This window comes from Pleurodeles waltl, chromosome 3_1, assembly GCF_031143425.1.
Source record: "Pleurodeles waltl isolate 20211129_DDA chromosome 3_1, aPleWal1.hap1.20221129, whole genome shotgun sequence".
Classification (NCBI taxonomy): Eukaryota; Metazoa; Chordata; class Amphibia; order Caudata; family Salamandridae; genus Pleurodeles; species Pleurodeles waltl.
The window spans coordinates 1,693,902,387-1,693,918,095 of record NC_090440.1 but is presented as its reverse complement, the minus strand read 5'-3'; the positions used below and the strand labels follow the sequence as shown (position 1 = coordinate 1,693,918,095).

At 48.2% G+C, this 15,709-nt stretch overlaps 1 protein-coding gene across 2 annotated transcripts in view; it reads left to right on the top strand.

Moving 5' to 3' along the window:
- The first annotated feature begins 261 nt into the window (after positions 1 to 261).
- The window catches only part of PRMT2 (protein arginine methyltransferase 2), a 298,198-nt gene continuing 282,750 nt past the window's right edge, over positions 262 to 15,709 (top strand). For both annotated transcript variants that reach the window (XM_069225499.1, XM_069225500.1), the window contains exon 1: positions 262 to 339. The gene's annotated coding sequence lies outside the window, so the exon portion shown is untranslated. The remainder of the gene's footprint in view (positions 340 to 15,709) is intronic.

Here is a 15,709-nt window from a genome sequence, read left to right as displayed (position 1 = left end):
GTTCACATTTGGCGCCTGCAAGATACAAATCCCAGGTTCATAAGGACACTGACTGCTGCCCTACGCCCTTCCAACCCGTTATAATGAGCACATATCGACAATCGTTTTGAAATTGGATTTAACGCTTTATAAATTGAGTTGTTTACTTTTATTTTAGGACATCGTTTCGAAATAGGAAAGTTTTTATAAAGTCATTCTGTGACGTACGAGGCGGATTTCATATCCCGGCATGCCTCTCTCTGTTCGCACTTGCATCTCGCTGGCGTTGGCGCTGCTCTGGTTACTTCCTGCTGCAAGCCTGTGGCTAGCTGTGTTCCTCGGAGGGCGGGAACGAGTGAGGTGGGAGTGTGGGCTGTGCGGGAGTTATGGGGTTGGGGAAGGGGGTTTCTGGGGGGAGCCCGGGAGACATTAACTTCCTGGTGAAATTGGCTCAGGGACATTCCGAAAATTGTCACTGTTAGAAATGTAATGGTTGGTTACAGCGCCATGTTAAAAGGGACCTGGCGTTTTACCGAACTGTCCTTTGGGGGCAGTGTAGTCTTGTTATTTTAGGATTAAATATCGGGTCCTGTCGTAGTCTTAATTTCCACTGCCCCTGTGTCTCAATGATTTGAATCGCCTTTTTCCGATTACACGGTTATGGGTTGATTCAAAACTGTCAAACCTTACGTGAGGTTTTACATTAAATATTGCACTTACTGGGATATTGAGGCTGGGAGATATTATGGACTCGTTGTGTCGCAATTGTGCTCCAGGGTGCGAGACTGATGAGTTAGATTGTTTACGGAGGCAATGGCTGTCTGCAGATTGGGAAAACAAACTTTCCGAATTCACTTTTTACTTGTCCGCCGTAATAATACTCGCTATTCTTCTCTGGGATATAATTTCTTCCTCCTTTTTCACAGCTCTTACGGCAGTCTTTCCTCTACGATTCTCTGTCAAAGTTATCTGCCATTTTACTTCTGCCCTGCCACTTCCCCAGTTAAAAGAGGAGTTAAATGTATTTTATTGTAACGTTCTGGGTGAATACTTTATATTAAAAGTTTCTTAAGGTGTGTATATATGTGTGTGTGTGTGTATGTATGTGTGTATATATATATATATATAAATAAAATAATGAGAACTGTTTCTATGGCGTTGTTTGCCAACCAGTGCTGTCTTGGTCTGGTCTACCAAATTGCCATCCGCAAACATTGGTTCACTTCAAACCTATTAACGAGTGGGGCCTCAAATTGCGACTCTGCGAGTGGTGCGATATTGATTATATCCAGTAATGACCAGGAGTAGCTGGTAAGTTTATCAGATCCATACCTGATACACTGCTCCATTTCGGATGTTTTCCTTTTAATTCTGGGACTTGTAGTTAAGTTTTACAAAGGAAGAACAGCAATAGAAGTACTAGAATTCAAATAAAAACCTTGGACTAGTGCAGTTCGCATGGCCAGGCACGATAAAGATCGCACCTACAAGGGGCATAGTCGGAACAGGGACATGTAGGTATTTAGTGAGGTAAACACCAAATTCCGCAGATCTTTCCATAAAACCTGATACGTGCAATAATTATCGCGTTCGGGAAATTCCAGTTACCTCAGTGTTGCACTCAACAGGACCAACTCGTAAATCGTCGGTTTGTGTAATGCATGTATGTTTGCGAGAAGAGTGTTTTAGCATTGCAAGAGTGGTTGAACTGTATAAAAAATACATAGGAGCTGTGATCCCAAGTTCCAGGGAAGATAGTGGTGACTGGGTCAGTGGATGGGTGAACCTGGTTGGCGACATTGCTAAAAGGAGTGAAAATAAAAAAAAATTGTGGGATTTTCACTTACAGGGCCCAGCATACAAAATATGTACTCTGCTCCTACAAAAGGGCTACCTTACCTTGATTAGAACCAGGCAAATTGAGGTTATGCGAGAAACTCTGCATTAGTTGTGATATCCCACTTGTCTGTCTCATAATTGGAACCTGTGACCAGCATTTCACCATGATCTCTGCAGTAGATACATTAACCCCCCCCCCCCCCCCCCAACGTTCTCATTGGGGTTTGCATTAGTCGCCTGCAGCAGATCTCAATCATGAGTTTTCCTTTGGATTTTAATCTGTGCCCTGCTGGCTACATGTCCTACCGCTCTCTTTCTTCATCCTCTTTCCCTCTCTGTCGCCTCCCGGATTACGCCCCCCCCGGATTACTGTCTCGATTAGCCCAGGCAGGGTTCCTCGCAGTTATTATTGAAAAGTCCCTCGTGCTGCCCTACACACTGAATATGACCTGCGTAGAGGTGCCTAGGAGGGCTATCGTTTAGCCCAAATGTGCAGCACAAGCTTGCATTAGGAACGTATTTACCTTTTAGAGATATTATGAAGGCTAAATTGGGTAAATTGGTTGGCAGGATATGAACCAAAATACATTTAATGCTGAAGGCTGGCCTTGCTTTAATTGCGTTCTCAAGAAATGGTCGGTGAAATACTGTATGTAAGACATAAAAATAGAAACATAGGGTAATTAGATGGGTGGCAAGTGCTGTCATGTTGCTAACCTTTCCATGACCCTTAAGTACGTAAAGGATGAAAACAATAGAAAATTGAATACACAAAAGAATACCAGTGATTTCCTGCATGTCCTTGAAATGTGGCAGAATTTCACACATTCTGGGTCATTTCTATGAAATGAAGTTCCTGGAGTATTTTACCATAATGTGTACACTGGAAAGTGCACAAATTGATCTAGTAGGATTACACTTGTCCCTTCTCAAAAGATTCCACAAGCAGAATTATCATTAGAAGTGCCTGATAAGCTTTCTTTTGAGTAAGTGTAATTTTATGATATCTTTGCTGAGTTTTCCAGACATTTAGATTCTCAAACTGAATTTGAAATATGTTTTTCGAATTTAACTGGATTAGGCTAAAACTGTTCAATATTTACATTCCTCCTGATAAAGAAAGGATAGGTATTTTCTGACAATCTTTTTGGATGAGATTAAAAATGTTACTGATGACACATGCTTATCCCTCTTATCGTTTCAGCAAAGAAAGTGGTTTGTTAGGCCCCCTTTGGGTAACACCCATGAAGCTCTCTTCCTTAAAAAATAGTCACGATTCATGAAAGTTTTGGGAGAGTTTAGTAGCCACCTCACTCAGATGTTTGTTTGGTAGTTAAAAAAGACATGTTTTCCACCCACACATTTTTCCTGTATTAAAGGACATTTTAAAGATTATTCATTTGTGAGGCTCGGAATCTTTTCAATTGTATGCTCGTTTGAAATCCCAGCCTTCAGCAATCACCTAGCACAATTTTACCTGAAGGTGTGAGTCCTGTGTAGCTACTATCCTCCTGGTGATCTAGCTGGCACTGTTGTACTTTGTCTCAATCTATTTGGGAACGTTATAATAACTAGATTCCAAACGTACGCATACACATTAATCTTTTAGTGGAATGAGATGCTGATAAGTCTGAAAGTAAACATGTCAAAACATTCCTGTAGCTCGGTCTTTTTAAGTTTAGGCCGCATCCCTTGAATAGACTGAGGTTGCAGAGCGAACACCTGATATACTCAGTGGTTCCCAACCTGAGGTCCACAAAGCCTCCTCGGGGGGGGGGGGGGGGGTCCGTGGCTGCTTAAAAAAATAAATAATATTAATAGATTAGGTCCCCAACTCAGTAATGGCCCATTGGGGGAGTGGGGTCCCTGGATTCCAATAGTCAGTGGGGGTCCCCGGGCTCCAGTAATGATAAAGTGGGGGTCGTCAGAAGGTTGGGAACCACTTTTCTACAACTTAGGGAAAAGTTTAATTGTTGACAATCTTTGGCCAAGGATATGGGCAAAGCAGTGAATGTCTTTAAAAAGATATATGGGATGCTAAAAAATCATTCTGCTGCTAGAGATGACATGAAGTATTACATTGTACCTATCGTAGAGAACCAAAACAATTCTGAGAATTAATGACTGACGGAATACAAGACCATCTTGCAATAAACTTCAACCTAGTAGAGGAATTAATTCAACACTTAATATCTCTATCCTATGATGCTACCACAACAACATAGGTCATGATAGGACCCTAATCTTTTAATCTTCAGGTTACTGAGGACTATGTTTGACCCCAATTATGCTTGGTCTACAACTCAAGAACCCTAACTGAAATAGTGTGGAAAGTGGCGCATGAAAGAGTGGCTGAGCTTTAGTGCCTAGATTGACATTTTATGTTCAACTTGTCGGGAATTACTCTATTTCTGATTCAGTCTTGCACCCTAAATTTAAAAAGATAATACAAACACCCCTGAAGATTTCTGTCTAGTTATTGTAAGGAGTGGAGAGAAGGTTTATGTTAAAACTTTATTGAAAGGGCTGGGGAAAAAAGTACAAATGTTACTATTCATTCAGCTTGGTTTTAGAAGGGGTTACAGTCATTGTGGGCTCCCCTTTCAACAAGTTTGCCCCGTTTGGTATCCTCTTGTCAAGAATATAGGGCCAGATGTATCAAATAGCCGATTTGCGTTTCTTAAATAGTGAATTTTAAGAAATCGCTATTTAAGAAAGGCAAAATGGTATGTATGATTTTTGCGATTCGGAAATAGCGATTTCTTAAAATTTGCAAATGCTATTACCGATTGCACTGCGAATGCCTTTCATACATTGTAAAAAAGCTTGATACATCTGTCATAATTGCCCTGTTGTGCCCGCCCCCTTCCTGGCTGTGCACTGTGCCCCACCAAGGATGTCAACTGACGGCGGGGAGAGTGATCCTCAGCTTGCACTTCGGTGGGGCGGGCACTATTGGTTAGGGCCCTGCCGCTGGGGATACCCATGGACACCCTGCCCTGACCGTGCCGACCAATGGATGAGGAGTGTATTAAGGGTGGGGGGAGGCCCTCACCGCCCCCCACTCCCCCCCAACTTTCTTTACTGCTGCAGCAGTGCCCTCTTCGTTAGCAAGGTTTGGGCCCTCTTTCACATTTCCCCCTCCCAATAGGGGTATTTCTGCACCAACTGCCACTGTGCTGCCCAACCTAGACCAGCGGTAGGGTGCAGGATGGGCTGGCCCACTGCAGCCCGCCCCCCCGTCGCCTTATTTATTTAGTTCCCGTTTTCCCTCGGTGCTCGCTCCCACTGTGCTGGCTGACCCCCTTCCTCTTTCCTGTTCTTTCTGCTGTTGGTGACACCGGCCCTCCAGTCTCTCTGAAACTGAACATTTCTTTCAGGGCCCTGCTGCTGGTGCTGCCCTTATCCTGTGGCAAGCGGGCTGGGCTCCCATCAGTGTGGAACCACCAGAGTCTGTGGTACAATGGGCAAAGACCGATCCCTCCGCCCAGCAGTGTCCCAAAACCAAATAGATCTGTACATCACAGGCTTGCTTCGGGTTGGCAGGAAGGGGGCGGCACAAATGGGACACCCTCCTCAGAGGGAGACCTGGTCACTTTTCTCCAGGCCTGCCAGACCTCCCAGGCCACCTTGAAGGATAACAAAGAGGACGTTCGAGTAGACATAGCCCTCCTATGCCAAGACTTGTGCAACGCCACAGCTATGATTGCAGAGGCCGAATCCTGTCTCGTGATAGCGGAGGATGATGTGAGCACCTTAAAATCCCAAATATCTGGCCTCCTTGTGTGCACAACAGAACTTCATTGTCACGCAGAGGATGCAGAGAACCGATCCTGATGCAACAACATCTGCCTCATTTGGATCCTGGAAGGCAGTGAGCCACCACAGGTCGCAGATTTTCTGGAAACATGGATCAGAGCCAGGATGGCACTGGGTCAACTCTCCCCTTGGTTTGCCATTAGCGAGGGCCACAGAGCCTTGTCCCCCAGACTGCCCCCGAGGGGGGGGTGGCGTTACACAGGCTCGTAATAGACTGCATCCTTAACTTTAAGGACAGAGATGCGATCCTGCGAAAGACTGAGTCCTGCCCAGAAGTGTTAATTTTTCCTGATTACACCAACAAAGTGGAGCAACAACGCTGGTCATACCTAGTGGTCAAGCAGAAACTCTGTGCCTTTGACCTCCCCTATTATTCCTGGCCAGACCTCGGATTGTTTTTGCAAACAGATCCCATATTTTCGTGATTCAAGTGTTGGCCTGGACATGGCTCACTGAAGAACGCCCACTCACCAGGCTGGCCACCTGTCAGTAGAAAGGACCCCCTGCACTGGCCCAGGCCTGTTCAAGCCTAGGGTGCTGCACAAAAAGATCCACATTTTCTGATAGGTCTCCCTCCCCGCGAGACCTCTCCAAGTCACCGGTCTGCTCCAAGGCCGTTATCAATGCGGTGAAATCATCATTGATTCAGGAGGAACTTTCTGCCGTAACTTCAATGCCTAACTTCAATGCCTTCTGCCAACCTGCTGGCAGACACGGACCTTTCACAAGGCCCCAGGCTTTGACTTCTTTGTTTTGGGTGCCAGCATGGGGCGGCGCAAGGTGCTGCTCCCGACTACTGGCTTTTTGAGCCAAACCTTAAAGCAGTCCTTTTTCTCAAAGTACTTTTATGTCTCCAAAGTTGATGGTTGCAATTGATCCTACAATGTGGAGGGATTCACCACTCCACTTCTGACTTCATAATGCATTGGGTTTTTGTTATAGCTATTTCGGTCAATGGGTGCTTCTGGGGTGGCAGTATGGGGTGGAGGGGTGTTAGTGGGGGATGGGAATGTGTATTGTTATGTTTTCCGTTCTTGTTTGGCATCTGTTAGACCTGACAGCCTTAGGGTGGTCATCCCCCAACTTTATGCCTGCCTCTCTCCCTCCACTTTTCTGACTGTTTTTGCTGGTTTGGGACTGCACACTTTACCACAACTAACCAGTGCTAAAGTGCATATGCTTTCTCCCTTAAACATAGTAACATTGGTTCATCCCCAATTGGCATATATGATTTACTTATAAGTCCCTAGTAAAGTGCACTATATGTGCCCAGGGCCTGTAAATTAAATTCTACTAGTGGGCTTCCAGCACTGATTGTGCCACCCACATAAGTAGCCCCTTACCCATGTCTCAGGCCTGCCATTGCAAGGCCTGTGTGTATAGTTTCACTACCACTTCGACTTGGCATTTTAAAGCACTTGCCAAGCCTTAAACTCCCCCTTTTCTACACATGAAAGGGAGGCCCTAGGTAACCCATAGGGCAGGGTGCTAAGTAGGCAAAAGGCAAGACATGTACATATGTGTTTATATGTCTTGGTAGTGAAAAACTCCTAAAATTTTTTTCCAATACTGTGAGGCCTGCTCCTTTCATAGACTAGCATTATGACTGCCCTCATATACTTTTTGAGTGGCAGATTCTGATCTGAAAGGGGTAACCAGGTCATATTTAGAATGGTCAGAATGGTTATAGAAAATCCTTAGGTTGGATTTTATATTAGTATGTTGGAAATGCTACTTTTAGAAAGTGAGCAGTTCACTGCACTTAAAACCATCTGTTCCTTACAGCCTGTCTCCAGTCAACGTCTGCTCTGTGCTGGTTGACAGCTCCCTTGTGCATTTCACGCAGACAACCATAAACACAGGACACTCAGTCACATCTGCATACTGAATTGGTCTTCCTGGGCTGGAAGGGTGGCGTGCCTGACACTTAAATTTCAAAGGGCAGTGGCCTTCCCTCACACAAAGGACTGATAACCCCCCACAGACAGGACTGGTCTGAAATGGGAACCTGTGCACTTCAAAACCACTCTTCGAAGTCTCCCCCACTTCAAAGGCATTTTTGGTTATATAAACTGGGTCTCAGACACTTCTTGACCTGAACTCTGTCAGAAGAACTGCCTGGCTGCCCAAAGGACTCACTGGACTGCTTTGCTGTTGACGACTGCTGTCCTACTGGCCTCTGACTGTGCTTGAAGGACTCTGCCTTCCACCAAAAGTGCTCTCCAATGGCTTGGATTGAGTTTGCCTCCTGTTCTGAAGTCTCACAGAGAGCAAAGACTTTGACTACTAGTTTTTGCTAGTACCCGACTCCAGGGTCTCCGGAACCACTTCAGCAACGCCACAGCCTACTTCTGCTCTGTGGACCTCGCTGCACGCAATGACCGCAGCCTGCAACGCACGTTCGACGTTGCTTCGACTCTGCTGACATCACTCAGGATTATCGCAACACTGTTAAGTGGATACATGATGACCTGATAGACCAGAACCAGCGATGCTACGGGATCACAAGGAATCAATGCATCGTGGACACTGCCGCATCAACTCCTCTTGCATCCAGATGGATCCGACCCCCCTCACCTCCACCTGCTTCGCAGCGCTAATCCGACACTCTTTCCTCAGAAGCTGTAAGGGACTGATGCCGCTCCGACTCCAGCGACGCCTCTTTCCTACTCCATGAGACTTCCTTGTTCTTCGTTTTCAAAAGGTACTGTACCTGGGGGTCTGTGTGACTCCATGACCGGCACTGGTGGTGTCAGATTGTTGGGAATGACTCCGTCAACAAGGCTGTGATAGGCCCAGTCGGAGCTATAGTGTTTCTAAGCTCTTTTGCTGGATTTAATCTTTAAAAAATCATAACTTTGCTTGTGTACATTGGATTTTTCTTGTTTCAACAGTATTTTATTCAGATAAATATTCTCTAGTTTTTCTAAACCTGCGTGGTGTCTTTTTGTTGTGTTTTCACTGTGTATGGAATAAGTTTTACACAAATAATTTACACATTGCCTTCTAAGTTAAGCCTGACTGGTCAGTGCCAAGCTGGTGGAGGGTGTATACCTCTGCCAACTAGAGACCCCATTTCTAACAGCATTGTTTGCATATTTGTTTTTCTGCTGCACTAGGGCATGCACACGCACCATGTTTTTCTCAACTGGCCTCCAGTGTGTGGCGGCAAGACAAGCGCCACTGACCCACACTTTGGCTGACTTCTTCAGTGGGATGGGACACCATTGCCCCTCCTCTGCTCCCACACACTCCTCCTTCTAGCAATGCCATTTCGAGTCCTGTCTTGGAATGTTGATGGGCTGCTTGACCACATGAAGTGGACAGCAGTCCTGGGCTATGCTTATCAGTGTTCCTCAGAGGTCCTGATGCTTTAAGAGACCCATCTGCTGGGGAATTGTTGTCCTTCCAGGCCCGCAGAGGCTATGATAGTCTTTCATTCTGGCTTTACTCCGGGCTACTGGGGGTTGGTCATCCTACTATGTTGTTCCTTCCCCATGACTGTACTCTGGAGGTCAAAGACCCTCAGGGCACAGTCTTGCCATCTCTTGCACAGTCGAGGTCCAACCTGTCACTTTAGTTTGCGTCTTGGCACCCCAAGCATCTCTAGACACTTTCCTTCACAACATCTCTGCAGTTCTTCTTGATCTCTAACCAGGTCTTACGATCAATGGTGGAGATTTCAATGTAGTCCTTGCTCCCAAAGTGGACCCCATCGGCCCCACCTCTGTATCCCGGCAAGCTACGGCGCTCCACCTTTCTGACTGGACCACGACCCTGGGGCTTTGCAATATCTGGCGGGTGTGGAATCTTCACCAACTCCAATTTACACACACCTCAGCAGCCCACCTCACCCGTTCTTGTATTGACCATATCTTCATGCCAGCCTCAGATTTTCGTATGGAATCAAGCCTCGAGATCCCTCCTTTTGGGATATCTGGGTACGCTCCTCTACTTCATCTTTGCTCCACCAAGGGAAGCCTAAGCTCCATGTGGCGTCAATGCTTGGTATCTCCAGGACACAGCCTACACTCAAGCCCTCGGTGAGGACCTGGAGGTATATCTCCAGTGCAGTGAGGGTTCTTTCAGCTTGCCTGATACCTTATAGGCTGCTGGCAAAGCAACTATCAGGGGTTATGCCAAGGGGCAAATTTGAGCGATGGAGCATGCCCAATCCCTCCACATTTCCCTGCTGGAGGCCTGCCTACCAACCTTCTGACATAGCTAGTAAATTTGTGCACTATTAAGGCCGCCTCTATGCCCCTGGCCCGGACGTCTTCCCCGTGGCGTAGTATGCTAAATTTCTAAATATTGGGATTCTCCACCTCCTGGCCCTCAATGAGGAGGTAGAGCAGACTGGTGCCTTCCTGTCCGAAATAGATGCAGCCACCGTAGTGTCATCAGCCCCTTCCACCTCCTGCTCTATCATGCAATTTCCATCATTAATGGCGAGATCAAGGTATTTGCCACACTTCTGGCAACCTGTCTCAAACGTGTTCTTTCCACACAGCCAGCCATCCATCCATCCAGATCAGTGGGCTTTATGCATGCTCGTAGCACACATCACTGCCTTTGGTGCTTCCATGTGGCCCTGGCCCACCGTCACCAACTCCCAGGCAATTTGTCTTTGCTCCTCATAGATTTCTATGAGGCCTTCAATTCGGTGGACTTCGGCACATTTGGGGTGTGGGCTTGAGCGAGCTGAAATTGGGTCCTGTTTTTGTGGGCTTGACCGGGCCCTTCACACCATCCCCATCATGCAGGTTCGGGTAAACAGGGTGTTCTGTAAGGCCTTTCCTCTTCGGAGAGGAACCTGCAGGGTTGTCCCTGTCTCCTGTCCTCTTTGCACTGACAATCCAACCACTAGCGCTTCTCCTCTGATGTGACGCGCAGGTGCGCGGTCGGTGCTGGGATGAAAGTCATGAGGACTGTATCCCTCTATATACTGATGATGTCCTTCTTTATCTGGCAGACCCCAGGGTAAGAGGTCTTTGTTATCTGCAGACCCTTCATCTTAATGGGGCTGTCTTGGGCCTCTTGTTGAACCCAGCCAAGTCAGTGCTAGTGTCTTAAAAACTGTTTTGATTGGCAGGACGTCATCCCCATACGCCATCTTAGCTTTCATTACCCAGGCATCTGGGTGGCGCTTCATCCAGAACTTACCTGGTCCCTTAATTTGGGATCCCTGACCAGGAAGGCCAAGGAGGACCTCGATAAATGGCAGCCCCTCCCGCTGAACATGATAGGCCGTATAGCCCTATACAAGATGATGATAATTATTCTGCTAAGATTCCTTTACGTTTTCCATAATTTGCCATTACCCATACCGTGGACCTGGTTTTGTGCTCTGGACAAAACTGCAACTTCCTTTCTCTGGCATAAGTCCAGGTTCAGCCTGGCTTTGACTCACTGCCAGCACGCCACATTCGAGGGTGGCCTGGGGATGACCAATCTATACCAATATTATATTGTCTCCCAGCTGCTGATGGTTAACTACTAGTTTACTGATAGATGGTCTGACTCCCGCCAACCAACTGGAGGTGACCACCCTGGGGTTTCCTCAGATCATGGGGCTGCTCTATGGCACCCTGGTTCCTGCTGCTGTTCCAGCTATGACTAGAGTGGTCTTGCGTGGAGGTCAGCCCTCTGACACACCCGCTGGGACAAACAGCTCACCCAGCAGACCCCCCTCTGGCGCGGTACCTGGTTGCAGGAGGTGGTGATCCTGGAAGGCTTTGGGAGATGGGACCTCATTGGTATAGCATCGTTCGGAGACTTATGGTTCCGGACCTACATGCGATCCTTCCAAGACCTTCAAAGATCGTACACGCTCACATAATTTTACTGCTACTGCATGCGCTCCTCGCACAATTGTTTCAAGACTAACCCTCCCCCCTGCCCCCCCCCCCTCCTGGAATTCAGTCCGCTGGAGGCTAAACTGCTTCTGGGCTCTGGGCAAAGAGGGTATCTCCCAAATATATAGCACACTAACAATCAAATTCCTGGGGGCCCATGATCAACTCGCTGGAAGGGTTGGTTGGGCCCTTAAGAGGATGCAGACTAGCAAGACGTGCTGATGGCCCCTAGGGTCCTCACCATCTCCTCAAGTCTACGTCTGTTCAAGACTTATTATCTCCACTGTGCCTACCTCACCCCGACTCGGCAACACTGGACGGGCTGGTTGCCCCCGCTGCACGTACGCTCTCGCCGATTTCTTTCATATGGTGTGGTCCTGCCCTAGGATTCAGGTCTACTGGGCTGCCATAGTAACCGAGTTAACCTATGTTCTGAGATGGGAGGTGGAACTCTAGCCATTAATGATTCTGCTCGGGGTATTGGAGAGCTGTGGGGGCTTGAGGGCAGACATGGCTTTCCTGGGCACTGAGCTCATGGTGGCCAAGTCTGACATATCTGCCAGCTGGAAGAATCCTGCCTAGTCCACCCTGTCGCCGTGGAGGTGAGGGGTGGACTGGTGCACACAGCATGAGCAGCTCGTGTAAGAGGCCCATGGTTGTTCTAAGAAACATGCCAGAGTGTCAGGGAAATGGTTGGGACAATTGGATTAAAACACATGTTCTCTTGTATGTTATGTTCCTTATTGCCTGCCCACTGGAAGGCGCCATTGCTTTATTTCTTCGGCATTTGTATTGCTGCCTTGTGATACCTAACGTGGTAGTACTACTTGTGTGTCCTGAAGTGCACTGTTATTGTGTGAAAATCTCAATAAAATTGTTTACATTTACGTTTATAATCTATACTTTGTCCTTTTTGTCTTTTCCTATGTACCAGTTACAGCCTGACTAGTGACAATGTCGTTTTGGGCCTAGTCAGTTGGTGAACATGCTGTTTCTAATGTCACACGTTTCACCATTAAATCTTGTGCACCCTACCTTGTGACAGCAAGGTGCGCACAAGATTCTTATGTAATTTTCAGAATCCGGTTTTCCTATCTGTCAAAACAGTGATTTTGATAGGTCTGTGCAGCAGGATTTGAAGCTATCAGACTACACAGTGTTGACCCGAAGCCATGTTTGCACTGCTAAGAGTTTAAGATTACTTGCAGAGGAGTCTTAAAAACCTGGGTGACCACCCTAAAATGGTTCACTTTACAAAATGTGATGGCTTTCAAGTATGCAAACATCACTGAACATTGTTCTAATCAAAAAGAAATCAGTATGGCATTATTGATTGTGGGGCTTGGACAAGGAAATGCAGGCCTCTTTCATGGGTTCTGGTGTCCCATAAATAAAGGAGCTAACGTTATGCCGACATCTTGCTGTTAATACTGATTCTAGGATGCCTTGTGCATATGAACTGGGTTATGAGTGTGTCCAAAAATATAGTTGAAATCATTAATAATAATAGTGCCTTGTTATTCGATGATTTAGCAGAGAGCTTGCAGAAAGAAAACTCTGCAACCCATAATTAGGTGTGTATTAAGAAAGAAGTATGAAATTATCACCACCCATGCAGTAGGCATGGTATCTATGCGTGGCAATGCCCAGCAGCCTTCTCTAACTATTTTAAAACATTTAATCACATAATTATTGTGAACCCAGATGGGGGTATCTCTATTATAAATCTTGTAGAAGAGGAAGAGCAGAGGGTCCTAGATTTTAAGTATGATGTTTCTTTGCAGCATTTGACGTGAAAAGCCATTGTTGTAGAAGGATGCTTTTTTTTTATTCTTTCGTTGTGTTTTTCAACTGAGCTACTTTTATTTCAACGTTTTGCTGGCACCAATAAAGGTCAGTTGCTCATCATCAAAGTGTAATTTTTGAATCAAGGTTTCAAATCTTGCTTCATGTTTGGTGTGGCCCTTAAAAGTGCAAAGGTCTTTCAGAATAGTTTGAATCATGAATTTAGTAGGTATGGAGGTTGATGATATGCGTATTGTAATCCTTCAAATCTTCTGTGCATGAGGTAAGTGGAGCTGATACCTGCCTTAGGTCTAGAGCTCGCCCCCCATGTCCGCAGCACCAACCTGCTGTCTCCTGCCTCTGACCCCCGCCCACGCTGCTGCTAGCGTGTTCGAGGCCCTCCTCCACCCGCAGGTATCCTCCTGCGCCTCATCCCTGGTGTCTAGTGGGCTCTAGCAAGCTTCACTTGACCCGTGTGCCGCTTTCCGCCGTCCTGTAAGTGTTTTTCTATATTTTCAGCGCCTTGCCTCCTTGCGCTTCTGCCCCCGTCGTGCCCCTTCTGATTGTGCCACTTTTCGCCGTCCTGTAAGTGTTTTCGATTGTTTTTCAAGCGCTTTGCCTCCTGCGCGCCTGCCCCCATTGTGCCCCTCTGATTGCTGAGCCCCGATTGTATTTTGTGCCATTAGTGTATTTTTGTGACTGTTTTCAAATTGTGCCCGGCTTTTCTGTGCCTTGTTTTTCTTGTTTTCGCCCCTTGGGCGCTCCCCCTTGCAGTTCTCTCCCTGCCGCTGCCTCCCTGCGGCCCGCCCCCCTAGCGCCCCCATTCGCCGCTCCCTCCCAGCTGCTCCTCCCTCCCCCCTCCCTTCTTAATGGCTGGCGCTGCGCGTCGCGAGTGAGCGACCTCTGACCTGCCTTAGGTCTAGAGCTCGCCCCCCACGTCCGCAGCACCAATCTGCTGTCTCCTGCCTCTGACCCCCGCCCACGCTGCTGCTAGCGTGTTCGAGGCCCTCCTCCACCCGCAGGCATCCTCCTGCGCCTCATCCCTGGTGTCTAGTGGGCTCTAGCAAGCTTCACTTGACCCGTGTGCCGCTTTCCGCCGTCCTGTAAGTGTTTTTCTATATTTTCAGCGCCTTGCCTCCTTGCGCTTCTGCCCCCGTCGTGCCCCTTCTGATTGTGCCACTTTTCGCCGTCCTGTAAGTGTTTTCGATTGTTTTTCAAGCACCTTGCCTCCTGCGCGTCTGCCCCCGTTGTGCCCCTCTGATTGGTGAGCCCCGATTGTATTTTGTGCCATTAGTGTATTTTTGTGACTGTTTTCAAATTGTGCCCGACTTTTCTGTGCCTTGTTGTTCTTGTTTTCACCCTTTGGGCGCTCCCCCTTGCAGTTCTCTCCCTGCCGCTGCCTCCCTGCGGCCCCGTCCCCCTCTCGCCCCCATTCGCCACTCCCTCCCGCCTCCCAGCTGCTCCTCCCTCCCCCCTCCCTTCTTAATGGCTGGCGCAGCGCGTCCGCGCCGCTGGCGCGCCAGAGGCAAGCCCGTCTGCGCCTGTCCGCGCCCAGCGCCACCCCCCCCCGGTCCTCGCGCCCCCCGCGCCCCATGCCTTCGTTACTCGGCCAGCGAACTCCTCGCCTTCAACCCTGGCCCCTCCACAGAGTGCTTCCAGGCCAGCCTGAAGCACACCAAAGGACCTTTTTCCTGCCGCACCTGCAACTTCACCTGCAACAGATCAACGAAGCCAGCAACAACCAACACAAACCACCTGCACTGCATCCTCCTCAACACACGCGCCGCACGAAAGCACGCCATCGAACTCTGGGACCTGCTCGACAGCACCGCCCCAGACGCACCAACGGAATCGGCGGAGGAATAGCCATCGCCCACAAAGCTACCCTCAAGATCCATACCCACACGGACGACACCCTCAAAACTGCCGAACACCTCCACTTCCAGATTCACACGGACCCCAACACTACCCTCAGAGGAACCCTCATATACCGTCCTCCAGGACCAAGAGCCCTCTTCAGCGACACAGTCTCCAACCTAAACTTCCACCTGGAGAACAACAATGACGTCAACACCGCATCACTGACCACCAACCTCTCCAACCTCGGACTCCGTCAACTGGTCAACACTCGCCGGCCACACCCTTGACCCACTCTTCACTTCAAGCAACCACATCTCTTTCAGCCACACCTCCGAACTCCACTGGACCGACCATCACTGCGTCCATTTCTCCTTCAAGAAAAACACCGAACATCACCGCACCCCTCTTCCGCCTCACCGCCGCTGGGGAAAATTCACCGAAGACCAACTCACCAACACCCTCGCCAAAAACCCACCACCCGACCCCACCGACCCGGACTCCGCCGCCATCAACCTCCAACAATGGATCCTCTACTGAGCCAACATCCTAGCCCCACTCAGGAGACCCACCGC